The sequence below is a fragment of the Peromyscus maniculatus genome, chromosome 2, assembly GCF_049852395.1.
Source record: "Peromyscus maniculatus bairdii isolate BWxNUB_F1_BW_parent chromosome 2, HU_Pman_BW_mat_3.1, whole genome shotgun sequence".
NCBI lineage: Eukaryota > Metazoa > Chordata > Mammalia > Rodentia > Cricetidae > Peromyscus > Peromyscus maniculatus.
Window position 1 is genome coordinate 166,943,921 of NC_134853.1, and position 22,429 is coordinate 166,966,349.

The following is a 22,429-nucleotide window of genomic DNA, read 5'->3' on the forward strand; positions in this document are numbered from 1 at the left end:
CCTTTGATCCCAGGACTTGGGAAACAAGGGCAGGCAGATCTCTGTGAGTTCGAGGCCAGCCTGGTCTACAAAACAAGTTCCAGGACAGCCAGGGCTACACAGAGAAATCCTGTCTCAACAAAACAAAACAAAGCACCCTAAAGCTGTGTACTCGCTAGGCAGGAACTCTACCACTCAACCCCATCACTCGCCCTTCTAAAAACTTACTGTTTGGACCCAGGGCCTCACGTTGTTGGCTCAATCATTCATCTGTGGTTTTGCTTCAAGCCCCCTGAGTTACTACGCTGACTTTCCTCAATGACAGAGCTGGAATAAACCTTTACTCACCTAAATTGCTTCTGGTCAGAGCGTTTTATCACAGCAGGCAGAAATCAGATGAAAACAACCAGAAACCAGCAAATTTTCTGTGGAAAGGCTCCATGATAATTGTCTTGGGATTTATGAACCAGACTACAGCTATTCAACTTCACCATCACAGCACAAAAGCACCCATGAAAGGCATGCAAACTGATGTTCATGGCTGCATTCCAATAAAACTTTATGTATAAAAACAGGCCAGCCCACAGCCTGCCAGTCCTCAAGCTAGATTATGGCTCCCACTCTATCTCCACTGAATGAAGCTTTGTGAAGACTGAAGCAGGCAAGCATGAAGCAAATATGACAATGGATCTCTTGGGAGCCTTAGAAAGAACAATCAAAAAAAGTGACCCGAGAGCAGAGCGTCCAATATCTGTCCAGGTCAGTCCCACACTCTCTTCTAGTTCTGAGATGTTACCAATGGCCTGTATATGGTCTAGTGAGTCCACTAACACCCACACTGTACTGAGCTGTAGGAAGGGGAGAGCCTCAGGCATGGAACGGCTGTGAAGGGTGGGTGTGAGAAGGAGGAGCTGGAGAGAGGGTTAGCACAGTTAAAGTAGCCACAGTATTGTGAAATGACTCTCCAAGAAGGGCAGGCTAGAGGACACGGTCCAAGCCCTCTCTTGTATGTGTGCCACCATCCCATCGACTGAGTCACCTTCTGAGTGGTCAGTTGCTATGGCGATCCTAGAGTCACTCTTGACTCATCTTTCCTGTGTGTCCAGGTTGTTGGCTGAAGATGACACTGTCCTATTGTCCATAGCAAGCCACCTCCTAGCCTATGTAAAGGTGCCAAGGCCATCCAGCTTCCCTCCCTTCACCCACTTTAAAACCGCCCGTGCAGGGAGCTAGAAAGACGGCTCAAAGGTTCGAAGTACATCCTGCTCTTGCAGAGGACCCAAGTTCCATTCCCAGCGCCCATGCCAGGTGGTTCACACTGACTGTAGCGCCAGCTCCAGGAAACCTGGTACCTTTGGTCTCCATGGGGACTTGCATTCATGTGCACATCCCCCTCCGCATATACATATATATATATTTTTTTGAGACAAGGTTTCTCTGTGTAGCTTTGTACCTTTCCTGGAACTCACTCTGTAGCCCAGGCTGGCCTTGAACTCAGAGATCCGCCTGCCTCTGCCTCCCGAGTGCTGGGATTAAAGGTGTGCGCCACCACCGCCTGGCTCACATACACATAATTTAAAAATTAAATCATTTTTAAAAACACCCCCATGCAGATGACCCTTCCATTCTCACTTTTCCCTGGGCTATGGCCTGGAGGGTGTGTCCCCAGGCCTGTCTCCAAGGCTCCCGAACTCACTCAGGACGACCTTGTACATACCCACTAAGATTCACCCTTGGTTTTTCCAAGTTTCCCATTCGCTCATCTGTAACATGAGTGCCATCTGTGTGTCACATGCTTTTCTGAAATTCAGTGGAGACAATGTCCTAGAGAGGACCTGGCACAACTGGCATATTCCTTTTGATGTTCTAGAATGTGCTCATTCACCAGACAAAGATCACTGTGAGTCGATCTTCCTGGTTACCACCCCTGGCTCAAAGGATGAGCACTGCCTCTGGCCATGACCCAGGCACTGGGATGCCATCCTACAGAAGACCAAGATGAGGGACTCTACCTAGCCGGAGGTCAGCGAACTTGTTCTGTGAATGGTCAGATAGTAAGTATTTTAGGCTTTTCAGACAGTGTGTAAATAAATGGGTGTGTCTATATCCCAAAAAACTTTAAGAAAACAGCTGGATTTAGCCCATGGCCACAGTTTGCCAACTGACCCCTCTTATAAAGCTGTGACAAACTGCTCATCTGTTCCCCAAAATACCTGGACATGGCGCTCAGGACGGGGTGGGTGTGTCCATCCATGGGTGCTGAGGGACGGGAACGGGGGGGGGGGGGGGGGGGGTTGTCTGCACAGCTGCGGCTAACAACGGACCAGACAGGCTTCACTGAGCCGGAAGGAGTCCGGCAGTGGGGACTGCTGGTAGGAAGTGGGGATCAGTACAGGTACTGGACTAGGCCTCCCCCGTTTCCTGCTGTTACAGAAACAAAGCAGAGGCCCAGGCTTTTTGGGGTCCAAAGGTGCCATATGCGTGCCAGGGCCTGAGGTTACCAAGGGAGCAGATGGCAAAGCTCTAAGAGGTGGGAGGACTCAGCCCTCATCCCTACCCAGGAGACGCCAAACCCGGAAGGGTGGGAAGCAGGGTTTGTGTCTCCTTGTAGCTGAAACTAGACAGCGGGGAGCTGACAGGGCTGGACTGCCATCACCCTGCATCATCCACCAGTCACAGCATCCACGGATGCCTGCATAGGCAGATGCCTGCACAAACAGGCATCCATGCCTGTACACACACATGGGCACCACTGAGTGATGTAGTGATGTCAGTGGTCAGTGAGGCTGAGGAGCAGGAAGCTGGTGGCTCCTACTCGAGTCCCTTAGCAGTTCCCACGCTCAGAATGTCAACTCTGGTATTCACTACCATGTCCCTCCACACCGCACCTGCTGGCCACTCTCATGGCTAATCAACTCCCAAACAAAGTCCTAGTTAGCACCCCTCTTACCCTACCAAGGCTCCTACTCTGGCCATCCCAAATAATGGACACATCCCACTGTGCTTAGTACCCAGGACTGCACCCACCAGCTGTCATAAATTACAGTGTTAGTAATTCCCAAGGACCAGGGGCACTCCTCAGAGAGATGAGGAGGAGACATACAATGGTTATCCCCATCACAGTTCCCACGAGGCAGGACAACTATCACAGCCAAGAAATTGTGTACACAGGTGTACATATGTGTGCTATGGATGATTGATTGATAAATAAAACGCTGATTGGCCAGTAGCCAGGTAGGAAGTATAGGCGGGACTAGCAGAGAGGAGAACTGTGGGAAGTGGAAGGCTGAGGCAAAGACGTTGCCAGCCGCTGTGATGAGAAGCAACGTGTTATGATACCGGTAAGCCACGAGCCACATGGCAACTTATAGATTAATAGAAATGGGTTAATTTAAGCCATAAGAGCAGTTAGGAAGAAGCCTGCCACGGCCATACAGTTTGTAAGCAATATAAGTCTCTGTGTTTACTTGGTTGGGTCTGAGTGGCTGCGGGACTGGCGGGTGACAGAGATTTGTCCTGACTGGGCCAGGCAGGACCAGGAAAACTCTAGATACATATGTGCGTGAGAGAGAGAGAGAGAGAGAGAGAGAGAGAGAGAGAGAGAGAGAGAGAGAGAGAGAGAGAGCGCTCTAACTACAGCTCTGTCACTCTTATTGGGCAGCAGGGAACAAACATGTCCAGTTATTCCCCCAGCAATGTTTTTCTCCAGGTAAAATCAGATAATGCTCAACCAAGGACAGCAGGGAAAAACACCATCAAAGGGAGAGCAGATTACTTATGAGAGAGAGAGAGCATATTCTTTGCACAATAGACTGAGGGTGCCATGAGTCACAAAAGAGAACTATCTTTCCTCTGGAGTCTGGGTTCTTGTTCCAGAGTCAAGACCGGTGACAGGGACTGTGTGACAGAAAAGCCACCTGGATAATTACTCAGGAAATGCCATGTGAGCCGCTTCACAGGTCACAGCAGCCCCCCCCCCCGCCCCCCCAATGCTACTTGCTCTCTTGTTAGGGATGTGGGGCTGAATTTAAGTACAGGGAAGAGAAGGCTATGGGCCTGGGGTAGACCCCGAGGCTATGTATGGGTGGGATGTCTTGAGGGGCCTCAGTCTTTCCACAGTTCTGACCTTTCTGACCTCATATCCCAGCTCAACCCATGCTCCACTACGCACGGCACTGGTCACAGCCTGGGAATGGCGGAGACCTTATCCCCAATATCAAAGCCAAGCTCGTGCTGGGACCTTCCTCTCTGGCTGGAGGGTGGGGTGGGTAGAGACACACAGAAGGGAACTGACACACAGAAGCAGAGTCAGGACCAAGGCAAGCAAGAGCAAAGACATTTGCACACTAGGTATTGGTCCTGTGAGTTGATATGCAACTCTGGTAGGCCAGGTCACACACACACAAACATGCACACTCATACTTGCCAGTTTATACACACAGAGGCCAGTTTACATGTACACACACACACACACACACACACACACACACACACAGAGGCCCTTTTACATACATATATACATACACACACAGGCCCTTTTACACACTTACACACACACACACACACACACACACACACTACTCGTCTGATTCTATACTTCTTTACATTAGCGTGAAACAGATCAGAGGTGTAGCAGCTGGGGGGAGGGGGGTGTCTGCATCCACTAGACCACACTCAACCCTGTGGTTTTCATTTCTTCCGCCTTCCTCTAAGGAGAACTCCCACCCCTCCCCCTACTTCTGCCATACAGAGTTGGGGTCATCGCTCAGTTCAGGTTCAGTGTGACAGGCAACACCGGTTAGGAGCAAAAGCTTTCAATCCAGACTCCCCGTCAGCTGCCGTAAGATCAGGTGGCCTGGGACACCAGGAGCCCACCAAAGGTGCCGTCGGTAATAGACTTTCAAATGCACGGCTTGGCTCTAGTGAGATGTGAACTTCCTGAAGCTTTGGCTTCCCATGGGCAGCCTTCTGTTCTCTTAGTCAAGGGCCCCTTGTGTTATCCAAGATATCATGGAGGACAGAAGAGTTTGGCAGGAAATTATCAGCTAGTGTGATGAACGTCTGTCCCAGACAGGACAGCCTTCTCAGCAGGGGTTGTGTGGTGTGGCATGCCTCCAACCAGGTGTCTAATACTCTTTCGGGAGTCTTATGTGTGAATCCCCCTCCCCCAAACCAGGTCTAAACATGAGAGTCCTCAGATGAAGACATTTCACACAACATAGGGTCCATTTCACCCATACCAGGCAATGTGAGGGGCTGAGCAGCCCTGGGAATGAGGCAGTTTGGGATAGGCTGCAAAAATGGACCATGAGGCTGCTCCAAAGCAGATCACAGAAACATGCAGCGTGTGTTCCCATCTCCAAAGGAATAGAATTTAAATAGTTTCTCCACACATGTATGTCTGTTTGCGGGTATAGAGAAATACCCAGAAGAATAAACACCAAATATTTTACAGTAGCCACCCTGGGGTGCAGTGCTAGGAAAAACAGGGCATGTTCATTTTAGACACTTTGAGGTCCATGATTGACAGGACAGCAGAGTCAAGGCTAAGAACGCTGGTCAAGCTCTGGGGCCGTCCCAAAGAAAACCATTGTCTTTGCCATCTTTGCCGCGTGCACTCTTTCTAAATTACCACCTTGCTCTGTCTACTGCCACTGCCCCAACACAACTCACGCATCCTACAACTGAGGCAGGCCGGCTCCACGCAAGTCCTGCCCCTGTCACGGGCCTCATACTGCTGTTTCATAAAACCCATGGCTGCTCCGGCCTCAACAGACCAACTCTAGAGAGCAGGAAGAGGAAGGACGGGGAGAGGGACATCCAAGAGGACGACTTTCAGCTCTTGGCTCGGGCAGGATTTCCGAACTTGCCAGCATTGACCGGGAACCCTATCATGTCCCTTCAGACCTCACCTCTCCCCAAAGTGCTCTCAAGGCCTTGGCCCGAGAGCTCCACCTCTACTGAAAATTAGCCTCTAACTGTAGGAGGTACTGCCAAGGTGACTGGGGTGGTGGTGGATGGAGTGGACAGAGGAGGCCACCAGGGAGTAAGCAGACACACGCCCACCCCCTGAAGCTTGGTTCACCCTCACTACCTCTGACCCCAGAACAGTAAAACCATTGTTTTGACACAAGATGGAGAAAGAATGAAATTCAGGATGTGGAACAAGGTGACCTATTTATAAAGCCTCCTTTCACCTGAAGATCAAACAGACTCCCTCCCTCCCGTGGCCTCCCTGCCTCACACATCAGTGGTTGCAGCCCAGGGTTTTGCAAGAGCAATCTGCCTGGGGCAGAACAGCCTGTTATTATATTACAGTGTGGCCTCTGCAGGCTGGCTGGGCCACTGTCTGAGCGCCTGCCCCAGGGGGACCTGCCAATGGGGTTCACTGCTTCCTCCAGCCTTCTGAACGCGGGCGGAGGATGGGTTGGGTGACGGGAGCGCTCAGGGCGTGCACAGGCAGCTGGGCCACAGAACAAAGGTACCATCCTCATTTGGACTTCTGCCTTTTGGCTGTAATTTCCCACTCCACCCAATCACCTGCTTGAGAGGACTTCTCAGGCAAGGATATAGAACCATCAGAGAGTATCAGGCCCTTCTGGGAAGTTCTGATAGGCAGTTCTGACAGGCGATTTTGGAAAGAAAATCCCACATAGTCCAGAGCTCTAGCCTCTGGCCTCAAAAGAACAAAAATGCACCTGCCACAAACACCTACGGAAGCTCCAGATTACTCATGGCACTTTCAGAAAGGGCTCAAAGCAGTTGCACCGTGCCCCTGGGAAACCAGTGAGACATTCATACAGAGACCAAAATTAAAATAACAGTTAGCTTGTAGTCAGGTCAGAGCTGGAGGGCTAGTCTGCGGCTCAGCCAGAGAGGTTCCGCTGCAGGAGGGGCATGTGCACCTCTAGTGGCCGCGGGAACAGGCTAGACCCTGGGCTGTTGATCCACATGGCCTAGGGAAGTCAGCCACGGACTGGGCTGCTACTGCTGGTGAAAGGGAGCTGAGCACCTCCAACAGCAGCATCAGAGAGGCAGGGAGAGCTACTGAAGGAGCCCACAGAGAAAGCCTGGCTGCTCTTTCCAGCTCCTGAAGAAGGCAGGGGATAGGGTGCTGGAGGCAGGTGTCTGCAGCCCCCAAGTGGGCTGGGGGGCTCCAACGAGCCCATACTCAACAACCCCTGGGCTCCCCTTTGCCAGACTCTCCACCAGGCTGGCTCCAGGCTGCCTGATCTGAGACAAGGCTAGCGCAGGTCTGAGATAGACTACAGACCTACAGCAAAGCAAAACTCAGCTTTGGGGGCCCAAGGCCTAGACAGGGACAGGCGACACCTTGATCTCTTCTCATAGAGAAGGTTGATTCTAGAAGTGGACCTCAGGAGAAATCTGTCCACAGTTCCAAGGGTCTAGTGCCCAGCCCATGAGCAAGTGAGAGGGACCTGGGGTGCACTTGTCCCACTCTGCAGATCCAGATAGGCACCCTCAAACTACCTAGGGGTGTACGAGGAGGAAGAAGCATGGCATTTTTTTAATTTCAGCACACAATATGCAGCTCCAGCTCCAGATGACGGCATCTAGCACATAGGAAAAGCGTCAAACATGTAACGCCCTATCTCCTCCTGTCTCCCATTACTAAGGGATCCCTAAAAATAAGGAACATGAAAGCCATGTGCAGGGGTTCATGGGAAGTCATAGGTCCATGGTTCACAGAGATAACTCCAGTTGCCCAGCTCTCAAGAAGGTGTCTCAGAGGGAAGACAGAAGAGCCGAATCCCTGAACAGGGCGTGCGTGCAAAAAGCAGGAAGGCTGAAGGCCTCCTCACATAACACCCTCTCAGTCTCCCTGAATTCAGTCAGTCATGTGAACCCCTTGGATCAAAAACAGCAGCAGCAGGAGTCACCCCCAAAATATTCAGAAGGGGAAGAGGCTGTACGGTTGCTCCCTGTAATTGCGTTTCCGAGAGTGGTTCTCAGAGTGAGGTAGCGGCAGTGGTAGACCCTGGGGACTGTGTATGTTCCTGGTTCTCCCAAATGCTGGGATTAAAGGTGTGCATGTACCATCAAACCTAGATCCCCAGTCCATATAAATGGACTCTGATTTGCATGTACGTATGCATGTATTCAAGTGTGTAAGTTTGTGTGTACATGTTGGTGTGTGCAGGGTCTCTCTCTGATCTGACTAGTGTAGCCAGTCTGCAGAAGGAGTACTCTGTCTTCAGCTCCCATGCACTGGGGTTACAGGGAGTAACTGATCTGCAGCCCCATGCTAGTGTAGCGAGCACTTTATCCACCATCTCCCAACCCCTCTCACTTCCCAGAAACCTCTTCTTCTACCTTGATATAAACTATTTCAAATGTCACATGTAAGAAGTCATGAGATCTGTATACTTGCCTTCTGGACCATCCTAGAGTGCAGACACAGTGATGGTCATTTACAGCCAAAGGTCAAACCACACCCAGCACACGGGTTGTTTTTTCCCAGTCTTATCTTAGCTCTTGCATCAGTTTTATGTGTTAATGGTTGTATAACTAGCCCTTTGTGGACCCTTATCCCATCTGAGTGACACCCAGGTTCTTTGTAAGGATGGTCACATATGGGGTTAAGATTTTCTCTTTAACAGTGTGACCTGGAAGTATTTCCTTTAGCTTTAGCTCTCGGAACCACTACTTCAATGTCATTTTTTGTATAAGACATTAAAGACGCCTCTGACCCGCCTCGAGGCTTCCTGGTCTCTGCACCTCATAGTGGTAGGCTCAGGGTGCTGCAGAGTTTCTGCTGAGCTAGTCTGTCAAGCAGACTTCTGATGGACTGCTGCCAATAAACTCGTGAAGAGTTCTAAGAGGAACCAGGTAGCAGCCCCAGCCCCAGCCCCAGCCCCAGCCCCTGGGTGGGATTTCACAGAACTCAACAGGAGGCCTAGGAGAGGCAAGTCTGGGGCTCTCAAGGCAGTGGGAAAGCAAGGACTTCTCAAGGTCCCATAGCCTCCAGGAACTTCTTACCTGCCCTGGCCTTCCTGCTCCCAGCCCATTAGCCTGGAAAGTCCTAGGATCTCTAGAGGGGAGGCCCAGCAAACTGAAGGTGGCAAGTGAATGAATCCTGCGCTTCAGACAAGGCTCGGGGAGGAATTCTCATGCACCAGCTTATCGTGTGCAGGAAAGAGCAAGGAAGGAGAAAATGACCTCTTACCCAGGGCCTGGACAGACTATTCCTCACCTGTCAAAAACGCTGTTGGCAAGGTGCCAGCACACACCTGTAATCCCAGCACTCAGAGAGGGAAGCAGGAGGATTGTGAGTTGGAGGTCAGCGTGGGCTACACAGCAAATTGGCCATATCTGAATAAGCCAAAGCAGCAGCACAGCTGTCACTCACTGGCAATTCAATAAAAAAGGACCGGGATGCGGAAGTCCCACCGTGTTCAGCACGAGGGCGCATGGGTCGCCCTTCCTTTTAAATCTCATCTTGCTGTTATTGTTGCAAAAGGCAACAGTGGTCCCAAGTGCCCATCAACAGATGACGCGATTTATTAAACTAACTGCAGTTCACGATACGGAACACTATTCAGCCATGAAAGGAACAGTGTCCTGGTATGTGCTATCCTGTGGCTGGAACTTGAAAACTTGATGCCAAGTGAAAGAAGCCAGACACAAAAGGTCACACAGTCTATGGTTCCATCTTACAGAATGACTAGAACAGAAGAATCCATACAGACCAAAGCAGACTGCTAGAGGTCAGTAAATGTTCGGGGACTAAGTGTGTGTGTGTGTGTGTGTGTGTGTGTGTGTGTGTGTGTGTGTACCAGATGCCACTGAATTGTGTTTTTTGAAAAGATTAATATTGGGTTGGCAAGATTGTGTAGTGTGTAAAGACACTTGCCACCAAACCTGACAACCTGAGTCTGGTTATGGGACCCACATGATGGAGAGAACTACTTCCACGTTGTCCTCTGACACTTGTATATACCACAGCACACGTATACACGTATACACACACACACACACACACACACACACACACACACACACACACAATGTAATTTTTAACAATACCGGTTAATATGGGCTGGGAAGAGAGCTCAGTTCATAAAGCGCTTGCCACACACGTGTGAAGACCCTCATCCAGCCCCCAGCCCCCATGATCAAAGCCAAGCTCTGCAGAGGGAGGACAGTGAAGAACCCTGGGGTTCATGGGTCAGCCAGTCTAGCATGATCAGTTAGTCCCAGGAGGAGATCTTGACTCAAAAAGCAAAGTGGCTAGCTCCTGACAATACCGCTACAGGTTGGCCCGTGTCTTCCACACATGCATGTGCACCCTGCCACGCACATACACATACACAAAGGTTACTGTTATGCTATCTGAAGTTAAAAAAGCACACCGAATGAAAGTACGCGTTGTTGTGTGCTCATGATGACAGGAGGAGGGTGGGACAGAGACACAAGGTTGAAGGATGCTCAGAACCCACGGGGGACCTGGCTGACTGAGCACTGGCTCGCAGCCAGTGTTCCACACCAGCCACAGCTAATGGGCTAATGGTATAAGATGTGGGAGTTAAGAGCCTTCTCGAGCCTGCTTGCTGTGATCCTCCGGCCTGCCCCTACACCTCCCCTCCCCCCCCCCCCCCCCCCCCCCCCCCCCGCAAAAGAAAAAAGTGCTGAGCTTGGCTGGCAGCTTTGCATCCTTGAGCAGGCACCTGTGGATCAAGTTTCTCTGGAGGAATCTGGAATGTGTACCCGTATCTCCTGCCTGTGCCCAAACAGAAGACTGAGGCGTGTCAACCAGCACACCCAAACTACAACAGCGTGAGGATGCTGGCATGGGAAAAGTGCCATCAGGGCTGGCACGGGCCCTGCCCACTGCAGGAAGGAGGCCTGCTGACAGGTTCCAAGACCTGCTTTCTCACAGAGCAGGTCCACCCCTGAGGCATCCAACATTAGCGAGGGGCCCACTTTCTGATATCAGGAAATCATCCTGGCTACTGAGCTCCTGCTTGCTCCCCCTGCCGATGATGTCTTGGCCTGACCGCCAGCAATACCTACGCCACAGAGCTGCCCACACCCAGGAAGGCCCAGGCCTGATGCTCAGCTGGCCCAGGCTTGTTCCCACATGCAAACTCATTCTAATGGACAACGTGATGTGTGCTTGGAATGTTACAGCCTGAGCACAGCCCAAGCACCTCACACAGGTGCCGTCACTTCCCATAGGCCCTTTCCAGCTGGGCTCATGTGAGACATGGAAATCTGGCTGTGAGTCAGGGTCAATCAAGGGAGAGAGGCTTAGCCAAGTGCCTGTCAAACTGTAGAGGGCCTGTGCAGCCTCGGGCTGGGCTGTCAAGTACCAGCTTCTGCTCTACGAGCTGAATGACCTTACTTCCTCACCTCTTTGTGCTCTGAAGTAAAGGTGATGATGCTCCAACCTCACGGGTTGCCTAGAGGATAAAATGTAGATCCCATGGGAAGTTCAGCATTAAATGAACATCCAGGGCCAAAGAGACGGGGCGGGGGGGGGGGGGGTACAGGTGCTTGCTAACAAGCCAGAGGACTTGAGTTTGATTCCAGGGACCCACGTGGTAGAAGGAGAGAACTGACTCCACAGAACTCTTCCTCTGACCTTTGCACATGCTCCGTGGCATTGTTGTGTAACAGTTTCCTCCAGAGATAAAAACATTCCACCCTGCAGGAAAGCTCCTTAATCAGGAAAGCTCCTTAAGCATGAAGGTAAGCAACTCAAAATGCTTCAGGAAGTCCCTGAAGCTGAGCAGATTCACTAGGCCCCTGCCTGCCAGAGTAAACAATAAAAGCTGAGAGTCGCCCTCAGAGGGGCAAAGCCAAGCTGCAAGGAAGACTCAGACCAGATCAGCTGCCTGGAAGAAACAGAACCCTGCAGAGCTGCCTAGAGGCTGTGTGGTGTGCTCCAGGTTCCCAGCTTTGTGAGCTGTCACCCACGCTGGGTGGGCTTTGGTGATGCAGCTCTCTGAGTCATTGCTGCTCCTGTAAGTCACCCCTCACCCATATTCCTGCAAGTGACCCAACAGAACTCACTGGTTCACCAACTGGACTTCAGTGGTGTCCACACTTTGGTCTGTCTTGAGTTCCCTATCTGGGGTGAATGGACATGTATATTGTGTCGCCCCAGAAAAAGTTTTGTCACACAATAGGCATGTACATGCCTGTACACGTACACACAAAGAAACAAACAAATGTAAAAACAATTAAACAGCCAACACTGGAGATATATTTCCAATCTAGGGGTATGAGGAAGAAGAGGGGAGGGGTATGTCTCCTGAGATAGGGTTTCAATGCAGACATGCAAACTCAAAACCATTCCTTACCCCAAACTCAGTCATCTTGGCAAAGAACAGCAGCCCCTAGATGCTGACTTAGCTCTGTGCTACTCTGGGCCATCTCAGGCTCAGGAACAGCCACAGAGCCCCCTGGGGACTTCACCCAGTGTCTGGGGGAGGAGGGGCCCTTCCCTTCCTCTGCTCCCTACACCAGGAAGCCGGGGCCTGAGCACCAGGGAAGTTTCTCAGGAAAGCAGTTTGGATCTGGGGCCTGTCGAGTCCAGTTCTCAAATCTTGAGAACACAGAAGGGGGAAGGGGGAAACTGGCCAAGAGTCATTTAATGGGCCAACCCAGGAGGGCAGTGGTGCGGAGGAGGAGGAGAGACTTGCTTGTCCCAACAGTCTTGGGATCAGCCTTGGGAACGAAGGCCCAGCTCCTGCCACCCCAGGTACACAAGACTCGAATGTCTATTTTACACTATGGCCTTGCTGGCAGGGAGCTCGGGAAGCAGCTAGGCCAAGCTTCAAAAAGGTCTATCCGCAGCAGGCTGTTCCCGTGACAGGAGAGCGGCATGCACAGGAGGAGGGCCACCAGACCAGCTGTGGGAGACCCCTCCTCAGGCCCTCACCGCAAGCCTTCTTGCCAGACTCAGGTTCCCACAGCTAGAGCTGGACCACAATCCCTGCTCCTGCCGAAGGCGGCACCGCCGAGCTCTACTGCTGTCTGGGTTTCTGTTTCCATATCAAAAGCGGTTCTTTTCTGCTGAGGCGACAAGACCTGCCAACAAAACAAGCCGCCGGGACCTGCGTTTTCATAACACAGCGCACTACAATGAATCACTGAGGCTTAATGGTATCGGCAGCTGGGCTGGTGGCAGGGACCCGTGTGAAAGCTGCGCAGGGAGCTCAGCCCCCCTCCTCCCTGCACCTCATCTCTCTTGATTGACAGCTCCCTCTCCAGGCCCCCAAACAAAAATCCAGACAGTATGGAGATCCTGCACGGGGAGCAGTCCGACTCCTTTATGGCTCCATCATAGACACACTGTCCCTTTATAAAGGAGGAGGGGACCAGTCACCTGGCATGTCCTGCACCTTGTGACACTCAGCAAACCCCATTGCATGCCAGGAGCTTGAAGAAAGCAGAGCCCCAGGTCCCACTCTACCTGTTCACGCTGAGGGGACCTGTAACAGACAGACCTCAGGTGACGTGTGCTCAGGAGGCTGGGGGCTGTCAGTGTGGCCTCTGGGAGGTAGAGGCTTAGAAGAAACACATTAGGAAGGGCTTTATCTCCCTCCAGGAAGCTGATCCCGAAACGCAACAGCCCACGTGAGAGGCACCACACACTGTTCCCTGTCCTGAGTTAGAGACTCCAGCCCTTCTGCAGACCCATAGAGGTGGGCAGGGTAGGGCACAGAAAACAGACTGTGTTCCTAGACCTTAGGACAGTGGTCATAGCGGTCTGGGAGGACAAGTCATGGTGACACCACCCTGAGGCTGCTGCCCACAGTCTCCCCTCTGCCCACCCTTCAAGCTTCAGCCATCTTGCCATCTCTTCTACTTCCAATATCCCTTAGAGCCCAGTTAGCCAGGGAGACCCTGAGACGTCTCAGTACCACGCCTGCTTTAACACAGGCTTTGCCCATCAAGGTCAGCCCTGGCTGCCTCACCGTCGTCTCCTCCAAACTCTGCCTGGGATTACCTCAGGACCCTGGGCCTGCAGGAACCTAGGCATGCGGTCAGTCACAACCCTGTATCTTGGCTCAAGTCCACGAGCCTGTCCAAGACCCGCCCACATGTGGCCAGCCAGCAAGTGGCCTCACAGTCTCCCAACACCTACCACAAAATCCAGAGTTCTAGAATGTTCCAGGCAAGTGCCTTGGGAAAAAGCCAGGAGAAAAGTCTGTGGGTCTTCACCCCCCCGTGGGGTGGGGTGGGGTGTAGAATTAGAGAGCCAAATGAAGCAGCACCAGGCTGCTGAGACCTGGGGATCCTCCTGAGTGTGGCTGCCCCACAGGGTCCCCAGGCCTGCCGTGCCTGAGCTGCTTGATCAGTCCTGGCCAGAGCCAGCTCCACCGTCACCAAGGGGAAACGGCCCTTGGTTACCACTGGCCTAACACAGAAGGCAAAACAAACAGGCAGGCCTAGCCGGCCTCCCTCCTCACTGCTGGGAACAATTACAGGGTCAGCGGCCCAGCAGTTTAAGGGCCCTCCAAGAGTGGAGGCTGCAAGCCAGTGGGAGGCCAGGAGGTAACTCATTCCCTTCCTATGCCTCTGAATATTTCCCAGGACCCAGGGACCCTGTGTCATCCCACTCAGGAAGACAAACACACGGAACCCCAGGAGCTTCAGAGTCACGGCCAACGCGGGACACCGGTGGCCAGAGTGCTGAGCCAAGTTTGCCAAACTGTTTTCCACCAGTCGGCTTGGCAGGTGCAGAGGTGATGCCCCCGTCAGACCTCAAGAAGGGATCGCCAGGAACCTCAGCCCAGGCAGGGGCAGGCTGAGGACGGGCATAGTTCTCACAGATCCCTCCAGCCATGAGCAACCCTCTTCCCCCCCACCCCGGCCCCCACCCGGCCAAGCAACTTGTCATCAGATGAATAGACTCACCACCAAAGAAGACAGGTACTTCTCACCAGGCTCCAGCCAAACTTGGCAGGGGAGCAGCCAGGACTGCACCGGGGCCCGGCACTGTCCTGAGGGGCTGGGAGGTGGGGCTTCAGGTGCAGCCAGCACAGCCCAGGCACGGGTCCCCAATCCCCTCCTGTCCCAGCACACCAGAACCTTCAGCTCAGAACCATCCTCTCCTGAGACAGGATTCTCCCATGCAGGGCCTGAGGACACCTTAAGGAGACACTGGAGGGAAGCTTCAGTGGGAACAGGAGGGAGAAAGCTAAGTGACACACTGCATCCCTCCTCAGACCCTCACCCCATGTCTCCAGGTCTGCTCGCTGCAGCAGGGTGACGTTTGTCCTTCCTCCGCCCATTCCACTGTCCGGGCACCCGGGTGAGTGAGCCAAGCTTCTTCCTCCCTGCACTTTGACTTGGGAGGCTGAGTTTACCGCCTCGTGTTTCGGGGATCAGGGTGGCGGGTGTGGAGTAGGGTAAGACTATGAAACGCTGCCTGGTGGCAGGGACATCAGGGCCGAGTCACAGCAGGGAGCAGGGCCTGGACACCCGGCAGCATCCATCCAGAGGCAGGGAAGACACGGCCTGGCAGGAAGTCCACTCACTCACTTCACTAGTGCATTCGACCCCCTGGGTTTCTGGGTGGGAACCAGAAAACACTATACGTGGAGAGCCACGGCCTCTCCCCACAAAGTGGTTCGAGTTTCACTACCTATTGCAAAGGGCAGTCCGTAAACATGGTGACTGGTGTCATTTTGGCACGCCAAAGTGAGGGATCTGTTGGTCAGCCATCGAGGCTTAAATATGGAAACTGGTACTCAGACATGTCCTTGAAAAGCCATCAGAAGCAGCTGATCCATCACCTTCCTCTCTTCCTCCTTTTCTATTTTCCTTCTCTTTTGCTTTGGGGAAAAGAAGTTAAGAACCAAGAAGGGGCTAGGGAGACACTTGGTTGGTAAACCGCTTGCCCTACAAGCAGGAAGACTTGACTTGATGCCCACAGACCACATTTAAAAGCCGGGCATGGTGGTGCATGCTTGTTATCTCAGCCTGGGAGGGCAGGGACAGGTGGATCCCCGGGGCTTTTTAGCTGGCCACTTAGCCACTAGGAGAGCTCCAGGCCAGTCAGGGAACTTGTCTCAATAAATAAGGTGGGGCTGGCAAGATGGCTCAGTGGATAAGGGTACCTGCCGCCAACCATGATGGCATGAATTCAGGTCCTGGATCCCACATGGTAGAAGGAGAGGAGTGACTCCTGCAAGCTGAACTCTGACCTCCACACATGCACGGTGGCACGAATGTGTCCATAAACGTACACGCACACAATAAAATGACTTCAAAAACCCCACCGGGCGTGCTGGCGCACACCTTTCATCCCAGCATTGGGAGGCAGAGGCAGCTACATGCTCGAGACCTATCTTAAAAACAAAACAAAGCAAAACAAAAACACAAGGTTGGTGACAGCTGGGGAACCACCCAAGTTTGTCCTCTGGCCTCCACACACATGGACACACTCATGAGAACCAGGAAAGGCGAACAGCCTAAAAGATGACAATCCCCATCAGCGGCTCAGGCTCATCTTTTCACCCACAAAAGTGAGAAGATGGAACACCAGCCCAGCAGGCTGCTGAGGTAACCAAAGAAGATAACAAACACGCAGGAGGAGCCCAACAACTCCCAGCACATAGTAGGTCTTTCAATGATGCCACGTGCTCGGACAGCTCTCGGTGCAGGCAGTCTGGAGCATTAATATGTGACGTGTGTTTGTGCATGAGGTGGTGGATGTTGCTATTTACCTGGCATCCATGGCTACATCTTAACACAGAACACTTGGCTGCATGAGAAGTGCACAGAGCTGCCTTAATGTCCATCCAGCTATGGGGCTGGAGAGATGGCTCGGCGATGAAGAGAAAGCTCTGTTCTTGCAGAGGATGTGAGTTCGGTTTCCAGCACCCCATATCTGGTGGCTCACTCCAGTACCGGGGGTCTGACGTCCTCTCTGCCATCAGGAATACTGCATACATGTGCACACATATATACACAATTTTAAAAATAAAAATAAATCTTTTTTTTTAAAAAGGATCATCTAGTTGGAATGCTTTGTTTTGTAAAATGCAGTCATGGCAGGAAACACCATGGAGGTTCATCAAAAACCTTAAAATAGAACGGCCATGTAATCTAGCAATTCCATGTGGGGGACACATCGCTGCTGGCTACAGCTAGTTCTCACTGCTGTGACAAATCCCTAACAGAAGCAACCTAAGGATGGCAGGCTCACAGTTTGAAGGGCCAGTTCACTGTGGCCGAGGAGGTGCAGTGGCCGAGGAGGTGCGGTTGGCCGAGGAGGCGCGGTGGCCGAGGAGGCGTGGTGGCCGAGGAGGCGCGGTGGCCGAGGAGGTGCGGTGGCAGGAGCATGGGGCAGCTGCTCACACTGTGTCTGCAGTCCGGACAAGGAGAGAGGGATGCTGGTGCTCAGCTCACCTCTCCTTTTTAGAAAAATTACTTTTTATTACTCTATGTGGGTGGGGGAGAGAGAGAGGGGAAGAGGGGGGTGGGGGAAGGGAGAGATGTTTGGTTATGGGTCCACGCATTACAGCACACATGTTGAGGTCGGAGGCCAGCTGTGTGGAGTCAGTTCTCTCCTACCTTTAGGCAGGTCCTGGGATTGAGGCAAGACTCTCAGGCTTCCATGTCACCAAGTACATGGGGACGTCTCATAGGCCCCTTGCTTTCTCTCTCTATTCAGTCTGGGAGCCCAGTCCGTGGGATAGTGCCACCCACATTCAGGGTAAACTTTGCCTTCTTGGTTGAATCTTTCTGGAAATACCCTCATTCAGAGCCAGAGGTGTGTTCCCACAGTGAGTCTAAGCCAGTCAAGTTGATAATGATGATTAACCACCACACCTCTATCCTTTGCCTTCACGGCACTCAAGAACATCTCTATTAAGCTGTACCAGTCCATTTCTGACATTTCATCTTATAATGCAAAATGAGCGCAGTCTATTCCTAAAAGTCCCCATAGTCTTTAACAGTCCCAACAGCATTCAAAAATCCAAAGCTTCTTCTAAAACCCAAGGCTGCTTCATATCCATGAAATCAAAAGGCAAGTTATATATCCTCCAATGTACAGTGGCAAAGAATTAACATTTCTGCTCCAAAGGAAGGAAAGGGAGGGCAGGAACGAAGTACCAGACCAAAGCAGGACTGAAAGTCGAAAGGCAAACACCAATTCCTGCAGCTCCATTTTTGACCTCTGGAGCTCACGATGGAACATTCCCCTCCTGCTGTCATCTAGAGCACACACACACACACACACACACACACACACACACACACACACACACACACACACACACGCTTGGGACCAGCTCTGCTCCACGCCTGCAGCTCTCCTTGGCAGATGTCCTGTGATCTTAGCACCCCCAACACACTTGGAGTCTCCTCTGCAAGCTAGGCTTCGCCTTCTCAGGCTCATGCAATGATCTCTCAAGGCCTTCCTGCAGGGAAGCTAAGCCTGCCATGTACCGCCTAGCTTCAACAGCTTTCTGGAACCTTGGTGCAAGTCTCTATGACCACCTCCTCAGATCGTCCATGACTGCAGAGCTAACAGACCTGGATGACAGTGCCAAGTTCTGCGGTCAGCTCAAGACGTAGCCTGGCCCCCTTAGACCACAGCCACAACAGCCCCTGTGAGCCTTCCAGGCTGAGTCTGGACGAAGCTTGCCTAGGTGGCCATTTGGAGCGGGGAACCCCTTTATCTGCATTCTCACTTCAGGTTCTCTCCTTTTAAAGAGACTGAGCCTTCAATGTGCAAGGAGAGGGGTATCTTGACCTTAGGGCAGTTTCCTCTTGTCCCAGTGCAGAACATGAAGTCATTTATTAGCCAAGCAGAGGTGGTGGCACACACCTTTAATCCCAGCACTCGGGAGGCAGAGTCAGGAGGATCTCTGTGAGTTGGAGGCCAGCCTGGTCTACAGAATGAGATCCAGGAAAGACACAAAGCTACACAGAAAACCCTACCTCGAAAAACCAAAAAAAAAGAAGAAGAAGAAGAAGAAGAAGAAGAAGAAGAAGAAGAAGAAGAAGAAGAAGAAGAAGAAGAAGAAGAAGAAGAAGAAGAAGTAGTCATTTATTAATGGTGGTCACCTCCTTAACCATTACAAGGCCTTTCCCCCCCCAACCCCTTGTACACATCTTTAAACTCTCTCCCACCCCTTTCCTGGCCAATCTGCACATTTCCATATCTTTCTGGTCCCTTTGCTGCTCTGTATCACTGCAGACCTGGATAAGAGCAGTGAGTAAAAACCATGCCTCAGTCTGAACATACTAACCTTTCTTGAAATTTCTTCTGCCAAATAAATTAGCTCATGACCTTGAAGTCTCACTCAAATTCTCAGGACACGGGTAGAATGCAGACAGATTTTTGTTGTATGAATGACTTCTGGCCTACTTCTCAATAGAGTATTTATTTGTTCCTCTCAGAAACCTCCTAAGGCAGGTTTCCACTGTCCACATTTCTTTCTGCATTCTTCCAAAGTCCCACAAGGACAGTTCTGCTGACAGCATTCTAGCCCATGGCTCCAGACTCTTCCACGCTCCCCTGCAAACTAGTTCTAAAGGCCTGTGAAGCACATGGCCGGTTTATCGCAGCACGGCCTGACCCCTCAGTACCAACGCCCTGTGTCAGTTCCTCTTGCTGCTGTGCCAGAGAGCCCCACAAAGGCAACTTCTAGACAGGTTTATTCTGGCTCACAGATGGAGGGTACAGTCTGTCACAGCAGAAGCATGGTGACAGGAGTGTGAGGTGGGGGGCCACATCACATCTGCAGTGAGGGAACTGAGGAGGCGAATGATGGGGCCCAGCTCACCTCCTTTTATTCATTCCAAAACCACAGCCTATGGGATGGCACCACTGCACTCAGGGTGGGTCTCCCTCCTCAGGTAACTCTTCTGAAGATGCTTTTATAGACACACTCACAATGTCTTTCCATGGCAACTCTAAATCCACTCAAATTAACAATGAAGATTAACCATCACAATGTCCAAAAGAACCGAAAGCCAAGCTGACGGCATTTCTGTTCGTTATGGCCAAGGGTGTGAGCAACCCACGTGTCTACTGATGGACAAAAACGTAATCTATACATGCAGTGAGTTACAATTCAGACTCAAAAGGGCAGGGGATTCTGACATCTGCTCAAAATATTTTGGGAAGTGAAGTAAGTCACAAAAAGACAAAAACAGTATGCTTTCACGTCTGTGGTCCGTAGAGAGGACAAAGTCAGAGACTGACGTAGATGGGTGAACGTTAGGGCTCAGGGTGGGGTGGTGGAGATGGAGGGTGAGGGCAGCGTGGGACAGACTCTCGGCTGGGGACCACTAAGGGTCTGGAGATGGGCAGTGGTGAGAGCCGCATGAGGACCTGCATATTACCACTCCCACTGAACGTACCTTACATGCACTGACTTCTTTGGGTATTGTATGGGGGGGGGGTGCCATGGCATGCTGTGAAGGTCAGCACACAACTTGTGGGAATCAGGCTTAGGGGCAAGTGTCTTTGTCCACTGAGCCATCTCACCAGCCTGAGTTTACTCTTTAAAATGATCAGGGGCTGGAGATGGGGTTCAGTGGTACAGCACTTGCCAGGATGCGTGAGGCATTGGGCTTGAGCCTGGGATTCAAATAGTAAATTTCAGGTTATCTATTTGTCATAATAAACACTTCTTTCATATGAAAATAAACGAAAGGAAAACTTGAGGCATAGAAATCTCAAAGTAATGAAAGAAGAGCTCTTGCATCCTGGTATTCCTAGGACAAATGCTCAAAATTGCTAAGAAATGTGGTCTACTGCCCCTAGCAGAGCCCTCTTGTGTCCTTAAGCTGACCAATGGCCAACACTGTCTGTCCTCCCAAGAGCAGCCCTGCTGAAAAGGACAGTTGGCCCGGCACAGAGGGAAGGTGACCAGTTCCCCAGGGCTCTTTGTATCATCCTTCCAGTCATGATTCCCAGACTGCATCTGGGTCCGGTCTGGGCCATTCCAGGCAGCCCACATGCTCACAAGCCACAGGCCACCAAACAGGCCAGGAGACAGAACCAGCAGGAGGTAGAAGCAAACTTGAAGAAAGCAGAGTAAGACACTGAAAACCAAGTCTCAAGCAGCTAAAAGCTCCCATCTGAAACACTGGACAGGGTATCACCCAGTGCCACTTATCTGGAAAGCAGCCTGGAGACACCTGGGTGTCGCTGGTGCCCAGCACGCCCACTTATTGGTGAAGAGAATTAAAGTCAAGCTAAATGTGGTGGCATATGCCTGTAATCCCAGCACTTGGGAGGCTGAGGCAAGAGGGACAGGAGTTCAAAGCCAGCCTCCACTACATAGTGAGTTCAAGGCAAGGCTGGGTTACATGAGACCCTGTCTCATAAAACAAAACAAACAGACAAATCACTGAAGTCAAGTCTGAGGCAGAGTGCCCAGGAGAGAGCTGTGGGTGCCAGGATTCCTCTGGCTCCCAGTATGCTCTCCTGCTGCCCACACTTCCTGTGGCCTCTGTTCCCATCCACTCTCCGCCTACAGAAGCAGGCTACTCAGGCCGAGCCCAAGTGCCCTTCAAGGTCATGGATTCCTAATCAATACATTGAACGGGCCTAAGAAAAGCCTCCTCTGTACTTTTCAACCTCAGGTGGAACTCCTGCCACGTCCTTGACACAGACACTGTCCTCTCCATGACGCGCACCCTCACTGCCCAGCCCCCCACCCCAGCAACCCCTCACCCTCTGTGGCCCTTCTGCTTCGGTGGCTCCAGGGGACAGACAACCTTTCTCAGATTTACCCACAAACAACATCTCTCATAAGGATTCAAACAGACCCCTTCCCCTCCCAGTCTCTACGTATCTATCAGTTTCCATCTGTCCACACGCAGATGCCTTCCTTGCTGGGTATCCCTCAAACCACATGCTAGGTGTATGTTTCCTCCGACACTACAGTTCAGACTGGTCCCCCTCTGCCTGCCTGAGTGGAACTCCTACAGGAAGAGCTCCTGCCACACTCACTTTGGGATCTGCTAGCACACAGACATGATGTGGCCAAAGGTTATGATAGTCCACTGGGGGGAAAAATCCAAATGGCAAACAGACTTGCTCGAAAGATGCTCAAACTCAAGTTGACAGGTGTTGTGGGATATTTGTACACTGTGTGAAGATACATTGCTGTGACTGGTTTAATAAAGAGCTGAATGGCCAATAGCTAGGAAGGAGGGACAGGCGGGACTTCCGGGCAGAGAGAGGAAATCTAAGTGCAGTAGAGAGACACGGAGAGGAAACAGGAGGTGCAAGATGGAAGAGAGGCAAGGCCACATGATAGAATATAGATTAATAGAAATGGGTTAATTGAAGTTATAAGAGCTAGTTAGGAACAAGCCTAAGTGATAGGTCGAGTCTTATAATTAGTAGCAAGTCTTCGTGCCATTATTTGGGAGCTGGCTGGTGGGACAGAGAAAGATTTCTCTTTACAGACAGGGGAACCCCAAATTAAAATGATATGCCTGT

At 51.7% G+C, this 22,429-nt stretch overlaps 1 protein-coding gene and 1 long non-coding RNA gene across 7 annotated transcripts in view; one reads left to right on the plus strand and one right to left on the minus strand.

The window, feature by feature from the left end:
* Spsb1 (splA/ryanodine receptor domain and SOCS box containing 1) overlaps positions 1 to 22,429 on the minus strand; it is a 63,273-nt gene that overhangs the window by 13,736 nt on the left and 27,108 nt on the right. Inside the window, exon 1 of one of the 4 annotated variants that reach the window (XM_042272463.2) lies at positions 1,697 to 1,959. The exons of 2 other annotated variants lie outside the window; for them this stretch is intronic. The gene's annotated coding sequence lies outside the window, so the exon portion shown is untranslated. Of the gene's footprint in view, positions 1 to 1,611; positions 1,960 to 22,429 lie in introns of those variants that run through there. One more of the 4 variants, XM_042272462.2, reaches the window with a different exon arrangement.
* Positions 1,880 to 16,964, plus strand: LOC143272070 (uncharacterized). 3 transcript variants are annotated; one of them, XR_013049482.1, is made up of 3 exons: positions 1,880 to 2,001; positions 14,545 to 14,883; positions 15,090 to 16,964. It is a non-coding gene; the product is annotated as an uncharacterized LOC143272070 (long non-coding RNA). The 3 variants fall into 3 exon arrangements; XR_013049480.1 differs by having other exon boundaries at positions 1,890 to 2,033; XR_013049481.1 differs by lacking the exon at positions 1,880 to 2,001 and adding an exon at positions 8,852 to 9,707 and having other exon boundaries at positions 10,664 to 14,883.